Consider the following 8,332-nt stretch of genomic DNA (forward strand, 5'->3'; position numbering starts at 1 on the left):
TTGTTGAATGTTGCCACAGTCAACTGAATACTCAACTCATCATCCAGTCCTTCCAGAAACTTCTCATGTCTAGCCGCATTAGTGCAAGATTATTGAATTCCTCCACATATGCATTCACAGTGCGACCTCCCTGACGCAAGCTGCGGACCTCCTTCTTCTTCAGACTCATGGCACCAGCAGAAACATGTGCGGTGTGAAAACCTGCCTGAAACTGTGCCCAAGTGATAGTAGCAATAGGATAAGTGACCAAGTAATTGTCCCACCATGTCGTGACTGGTCCTTCTAACAAATGCAAGGCAAACCTCACTCTCTCTGCATTAGTGCAACCAACTTTCTCCAAATTCCTATTAACTGAGCGAAGCCAATCGTCAGCCACAATAGGTTTGGGGTGTTAGAAAACCTCTGAGGATTCAACCTCAAGAAACAAGTAAGTGCATCTACCGGGGATGGTGGTGGATTATTATTGTTGTTGTTGTTGTTGTTGTTGTTGTTCTGGTTCTGAACAAGTAGCTGGATCAACTGAGTCTATCCCTAAAGCAGCTGTTGCATGTATGGGCGTATTTCATTGTTGTTGTTGTCTCCTGAACCACTACCTCTAGAGTTATGCCTTGGTGGCATCTAATGGGTAAGCAGGGATGATATATAGACAGAAATAGGTCTAAGGGTAAAAACACTACCCATATGCTCATGCTAGCAACTAAAATCCCAATAACAACAAAAACAAACACTAAATTCACACAAGTCACGAAAACTATCCTAAAGTAATCACATCAAAAGAGCACATATGATCAATCAAAGCACCCAATTGCATAATACAAATAATCTAGGAAATATGACACCACGGAAAGCAATGACCAACCAAACATATGACATATCACACAACACAAGCAAAACCTACAGGTAAGGTCATATCCACAAGAGATATGATCTCATCATACTACCGTAAATCTTTATTGAACACAACTTAGGAATGGTGGTCTGCCAACTAAACTCCTTAAATAACACTAATATAATTCCAAGGGTCATCTATATTTGAAAAGTAAGGATATGAGTACAAGAGTATGCACTAACAAGTAGACAACAAGTTGTAAAGTAAGTTTTACACCCCTGCGGCTTTTCTAATCCATTTTCTAGGATCATGGCCTATAGTCAACACACTGATCTGATACCATCTGTAACGATCCGAACCTGATAAGATTCGATATCTCTGTGCTCACTGTGCTAGTCCCTGGATCGATTCACTAGCACACACAGTATATATGAATATCAAATAACAAGTGCATCATTTACTATAACGTATGGTCCAGAATTAATAAAGTATTACAAACTCATAGTACATAACTAGCTTTACTCAATAATAACAGCGAAAATGTAGCATAAGCAAATGATGAGTCCCATCAATGCCCACTGGCAAAAATGCTGAGTGAAGACTCGCGACCCTACTGTATCTCACTGATCATCTGAAAATCCTGCAACATGATAAGTTGCATCCACAAAGGGTTAATACATTGAACGTATTGGCAAATCACATAATATGATATAGCAAACCTACATCCACAAGCAAAGTATGACAAACAAAACACTCAAGTTAGTTTGGAGAAGAATGACTTCACCTACCTTCACTAAATGAACTCACAACCGTCTCTAATTTACTCGCCCAAGATAGCCCCAAAGATTCAAAGAAAACATGACAAGAACTTCAAAAGTATCTCAAGTGTGCTCTGTCAGTGGCGCATTCTCTAGGAACCATAGAGCGCTCTGCCAAGGACGCATTCACCTGATTTAAGTTCCAAAAACTATACCTCGCCTCAAGTGCGCTCTGTCAGTGGCGCATTCTCTAGGGACAATAGAGCGCTTTGCCAATGACGCATTCACCTGGTTAATAATCCCGAGCCTACGGCTATAAACACTCACCACTTTCACGGATCACTTGACACATGCCCACGTCCACTATAGCAGGTTGAACACACCATCACATAACACAATCAATACCAAAACATGACAACACGAAATATAATGATCAACCAAACATATATCATAGCATAAAAACCACACATCCATAGGAAATATAGGATGAGCAAAATCAAATGTGCAAACTTGTCTTGAACGGTATTGACGGACTCTAATGCTTAATTCTGATCCGCTTCACACTCCGGACAATCTATACGATAACGAAGGGACCGATAAATAAACTATATTCACATAACACAACATTAAAGTCAACACCGAGGAATTCAAATAAAACTTAAATAATGGAACCAATCAGTAGCTATATATTATCTACATGCTATTTGGATCACAATGCAAAAAGAATCAACTAATTTTGATCAACAGTTTAAAAGATATGGTCTCCAGAAGTTTGAATTCAAATTTGATCAAATTCAAATTTGAATAGTGCAAACATGTGAAATTTTGGCTCTACAGTATCCTCCTGGTCACTACGAGTACACAGGAAAACGAATCAACAAATTTGGAGGTATGGATCTCAAGATATACCTAAATGAAAATCTATATCGAACCTACAAAGAAAATTTATGCCATAATAACGTTCTGGGAAGAACTGCCGCGGCTGCTGTGGCGTTGCCACGTGGCGCGACATGAGTGGCAAGATGGTGTTTGCTGCTAGGCTTAAACGATGGTCCGCCGCTATTTAGTGCATACCGCTTCGACGAAGAAAAAACGGAACATGATCTAATCTGGGCTGTCCAACTTAGATCAAACGGACGGGGATGGCTCACAAGAAAACAGAGGGCGGGGGTCACCGGAGTTAGAGAAGACGGCGCGTGGCGGTTTGGTGGTGATGACGGCGGTGGCTACGGAGGTCAGGTGGCCTCGGGAAGGTGCGCGTCGGACGCGGAGTGGCACGGAGGTCTCGGATGGGTACTGCTCGGCGTCGAGGGCGACTTTTGGTGGCGCTGAAGTGCGGCTGGATTCACGGTGGTGGCGATATTCTTCGGGATGGGCTTGTGGGCGGTGTCACGGTGCTCCCCTGTATTCAGAAGAATGTGATGGAGATAGAGAGGAGTGTGACGAAGATCACAGGAGGTAGCAGAGGGGATGGTAACTTCCAGAGGCGATGCAATCGACCAGCGGTAGAAGCTTCGGTCGGCAGAAGTCCGGCGAGATAGGGACTGCGTTCCAGGGCATGGGAGGTATCAAATTCGCGAAAAATCGGACGAGGAGGGGTTGGAGATATTATATAGAGCAGATCCCGTGGCCTACGGGTCAAGAATCGTTTGAATCCATCGATTTGGGTTCGGTTCGATTACAGGAGCTACAATATTCGTGATGAACACGGTGCATTGTAGGAGATGACAAGCGGGACCCAAAGTCAGCGGCAGGGAGGTGAGAGAGATAAAAAACAAATAGGAAATCCTACGGGTTGGGCTGCGGCTGCGGGGAAATGGGCCGGCCTGCTGACGCTATGCTGCTGCTTGCTCTAGCGCACTGGGTGACAAACAGGAGTTGGGTTGCTGCTGGCACATATGAACAGTAATATCTGCGAAGATATACTGTACAGAAAAATATATCGTGGCTAAAACCAAAATAATGTATTGATAACTAAAAATACCAGAACACACAATAAAATATTACTACTAATATATAAAACAGTGAACATTTTTAACAAGACAAAAGCATAGAAATCATGATGACAAAGAATGATCCTATTAACATTCCAAATTTTAAAATTTTGGAATGTGACATTCACCCGGCTCTGTATCCAAAAAATAGGTGTATGGAGCAAGATCACAATCCGTTCATTTTGTGCGGCTCCACTAAAATCGAGCTGATCATCCCTGTTTGCAAAGATATTTAGTCAGTGTGATTACAATAATAGTGGAACCAGATGATGAAACAGAACACACACAAATAGAAGCCGATCACCTCTGCGATCTCTCTTTAGGACTAACTACTTGTTCGAAAAGATTAGGCACGGAGTTGGATAAGGAGACTGTTGTATGCCCTTGTTTGATTGAATGAAGTGATTTTGTTTGCATTTGTCTCATGTGCATATGGGTAGTGTTTTCCCTCTAGACCTCATTCTATTCTATATTCTCATCTTTTCTAAAACCCTCACATGCCTTCGACACGTGACAATGGATTTGCTTTCCCACCGGAGCTCACTCAGTTGATCCAGCAGCAGAATGCGTTGATGCAGTTGCTAGTCCAGAATCAGAATCAGGGGAACAACAACAACAACAACCCACCACCGCCACCACCTGTTGATCATTTAACCCGTTTTCTTAGGCTGAATCCACCGGTGTTCTCCAGTAGCACCGAGCCAATTGTTGCAGATGATTGGCTCCGCAAGACAGCAAGGGAGTTGACCACTGCAGGATGCACATATGCAGAAAGGGTGCGTTTTGCAGCACATCAGCTTGAAGGACCTGCATCATCATGGTGGAAGAATTTCACAGCCACCTATCCTATTGACACTGTCACATGGGACCAGTTTCAGCAGGCTTTTCGTACTGCCCATGTTTCAGCAGGAGCTATGGCCATGAAGAAGCGTGAGTTTGGCAACTTGCGCCAAGGAGGATGGACTGTTGGCCAGTAAGTGGATGACTTTAGTAAGCTAGCACGTTATGCCCCAGATGACGTTGCTACCGATGCTGCTAAGTAGGAGAAGTTTCTGGAAGGACTGAATGATGAGCTGAGCATGCAGTTGATGGTAGCAACTTTCAACAACTACCAGGAGTTGGTAGATAGAGCTCTCATGATTGAAGGGAAGCAGCAGCAGATTGAGAACCGCAAGAGGAAGTATGGACAAGGGAAGTACAATTCTGGAGCTCAGCAAAAGCCACGTTTTACCCCGAAATCGAGAGGACATTTCCAGCATACCCATGAAGGAGGTAGCTCGCACAATCATAATGGACCCAAGAATGGTAACGGGAATGGAGGAAGCAACGGCCAGAACCGTACCAACCCGTCAACCCTAGCCAAGAGAGACCTGAGCCAAGTCACTTGCTATAAGTGTCAGAAGACCGAACATTATGCCAATGAATGTCCTGAAGCCAGAATGGAAATGGCAATGGAAGCTTAGGGAAGAAGCCGAACCCTTTCAACAAGGGACAGGTGAACCACGTTAATGTGGAGGAGGTTGAAGCCCAACCAGATGCAGTAATATGTAAGTTTTTGGTTAAGTCATTTACTTCAATCGTTCTTTTTGATACTGGTGCATCGCATTCATACATATCAAGGGGATTTGTGGATAAGTATAAACTGCCCACCAAAGTTCTTAGAACACCTATGTTAGTAAGCTCACTAGGAGCAGAATATATGGCCAGCCGAGGATGTTTTCAAGTGCCATTGAGTATAGGTAGGCATGTTTTCCCCTTGGATTTATTCATTTTGGAATCACATGGTTTGGATGTAACTCTGGGTATGGATTGGCTATCGATGTATGGAGGAAACATTGATTGCGCTACTAAGTCGATTTTGCTTACCACTCTAGAAGGAAGAAGCATCAAGTATGTATCACGGCATGAGCCTAAGAGGACACAAGTAAATTCCTTATCAGGAGTTGTGCAGGAGGAAGTACTAGTGGTGAAGGATTTCCTTGATGTATTTCCCGAAGAGTTGCCAGGCATGCCACCAAATAGAGACATTGAGTTTTTGATTAAGCTTTTGCCAGGCACAGGGCCGATATCTAAGAGACCGTACCGGATGCCCGCACAAGATTTGGAGGAAATTAAGAAGCAAATTAAGGAGTTACTGGATAAAGGCTTTATTCGCCCAAGTTCTTCACCTTGGGGATCGCCAGTACTTCTAGTGGAAAAGAAGGATGGATCGTTGAGGATGGTTGTTGATTATCGAGGACTGAATGAAGTAACAATCAAGAAAAAATACCCATTGCCGATGATCAATGATTTGTTTTACCAATTACAAGGAGCTAAGGTATTTTCTAAGATTGATCTGCGATCAGGATACCACCAGTTGAAGATTCGAGAGCAGGATATACCTAAGGCAGCTTTTACCACCAGGTACGGGCTGTATGAGTATACCGTTATGTCATTTGGTCTGACTAAGGCACCTGCATATTTCATCAACATGATGAAAAAGGTATTTATGGAATTTCTGGATAAGTTCGTCGTGGTGTTCATTGATGATATTTTGGTCTAGTCGAAGAATGAAGAAGAGCATAAGGAGCATTTGCGTTTGGTACTGGAGAAGCTCAGAGAACATCAGTTATATGCTAAGTTCAGCAAATGTGAGTTTTGGTTGAAAGAAGTTGGATTCCTCGGACATGTTATATCTAGAGAAGGAATAGCAGTAGATCCCACCAAGGTTGTCACTGTGACAAATTTGGTAGCACCAACGACAGTTGGAGAGATCCGGAGTTTTCTTGGGCTGGCAGGATACTACCGGAGATTCATTGAGAATTTCTCGAAGATTGCGAAGCCCATGACGAAGTTATTAAAGAAAGATACCAAGTTCAAATGGACTGAGGAATGTGAGGCCAGTTTCCAGGAGTTGAAGAAACGTTTGGTTACATCGCCAGTGTTGATTTTACCAGATCAGCGCAAGGATTATGAGGTGTATTGCGACGCTTCACGTCGAGGACTTGGAGCAGTGCTTATGCAGGAGGGAAGAGTTGTTTCGTATGCTTCACCACAGCTTAAGCCCCATGAGTTGAATTATTCTACACATGATTTGGAGTTAGCAGCCGTAGTGCATGCATTAAAGACATGGAGACATGTTCTCATCGGAAACCATTGTGAGGTGTACCACGGATCACAAGAGTTTGAAGTACATTTTCACGCAGAAGGAGCTGAATCTCAGGCAAAGGAGATGGTTGGAGCTCATCAAGGATTACGATATGATGTTGCATTATCACCCCGGAAAGGCTAACGTAGTAGCCGATGCGTTAAGCCGTAAGAGCCATGTAAACACACATATGACCGGAGGATTACCAAAGGAGTTAGCCGAGGATCTTCGCGAGTTATGTTTGGAGATAGTTCCAAGAGGCTACGTTGCAGCATTGGAGATTCAGTCTACCTTGATGGATAAGATCAGAGAAGCTCAGAGGACCGACAAGGAGATTGCCTCTATAAAGGAGAAGATGAGCAAAGGAAAAGCTAAAGGATTTCGTGAGGATGAGCACGATACCTTATGGTTTGAGGACCGCGTTTATGTGCCTAATGATCCGGAGATCAGGAAGTTGATTCTGCAAGAGGCCCATGATTCACCATACTCGATTCACCCAGGAAATACCAAGATGTATTTGGATTTGAAGGATACTTTCTGGTGGACCAGAATGACGAAGGATATTGCGGAGTATGTAGCAGTATGTGATGTCTGTCAGAGAGTGAAGGCAGAGCATAAAAAGCCAGCAGGATTGTTACAGCCATTACCAATACCCGAATGGAAGTGGGAAAAGTTAGGCATGGATTTTATCACGGGATTGCCCAGGACTCATTCAGGCTACGACTCGATTTGGGTTGTAGTCGATCGTTTGACGAAGGTAGCTCATTCCATCCCAGTGAAGACCACTTACACTAGTGCTAAGTTGGCAAAGATATACATGACCAGGATCATATGTCTGCATGGAGTTCCGAGGAGCATTGTATCAGATAGAGGAACCCAGTTTACCTCAAAGTTCTGGAATCAGTTGCACGAAACTTTGGGTACCAGGCTAGAGTTCAGTACAACTTTTCACCCGCAGACAGATGGACAGACCGAGAGAGTCAATCAGATTTTGGAGGATATGCTGAGAGCTTGTGCGCTAGATTATGGATCTAGTTGGGACAACAATTTGCCATATGCAGAGTTCTCTTACAACAACAGTTATCAATCCAGTTTGAAGATGGCCCCTTTCGAAGCCTTGTACGGAAGGAGGCGCAGGACCCCATTGCCGTGGGATGAAGTTGGAGACCGCCAGTTGTTTGGACCAGATTTGATTAAGGAGTCTGAACAGAAGGTGAAATTGATTCATGATAGGCTCAAGGTAGCCCAGTCCAGGCAGAAGAGCTATGTAGATTCTAAACGCAAGGAGACAGTTTACGAAGTCGGAGACAGAGTTTATCTTCGTGTATCCCCACTTCTGGGAGTTAAGCGCTTTGGAGTTAAGGGAAAGTTAGCGCCACGTTTTGTGGGACCATACAAAGTTTTGGAATGTATGGGAGAAGTTGCCTACAAGTTGGAGTTTCCCGAAGGATTGTCAGGAGCTCACGACGTATTCCACGTTTCCCAGCTGAAGAAGTGCCACGCAGGGATGGCTGATATACCGCTGAGAGATACAGTGCCGCTAGAAGCAATTCAGTTGGATAGTGATTTGACCAATTGTAACACCCCGGATTCGATGCGCCAGGTGTCCGCCAGTTATTCGCCG

This window comes from Triticum aestivum, chromosome 6B, assembly GCF_018294505.1.
Source record: "Triticum aestivum cultivar Chinese Spring chromosome 6B, IWGSC CS RefSeq v2.1, whole genome shotgun sequence".
Lineage (NCBI taxonomy): Eukaryota > Viridiplantae > Streptophyta > Magnoliopsida > Poales > Poaceae > Triticum > Triticum aestivum.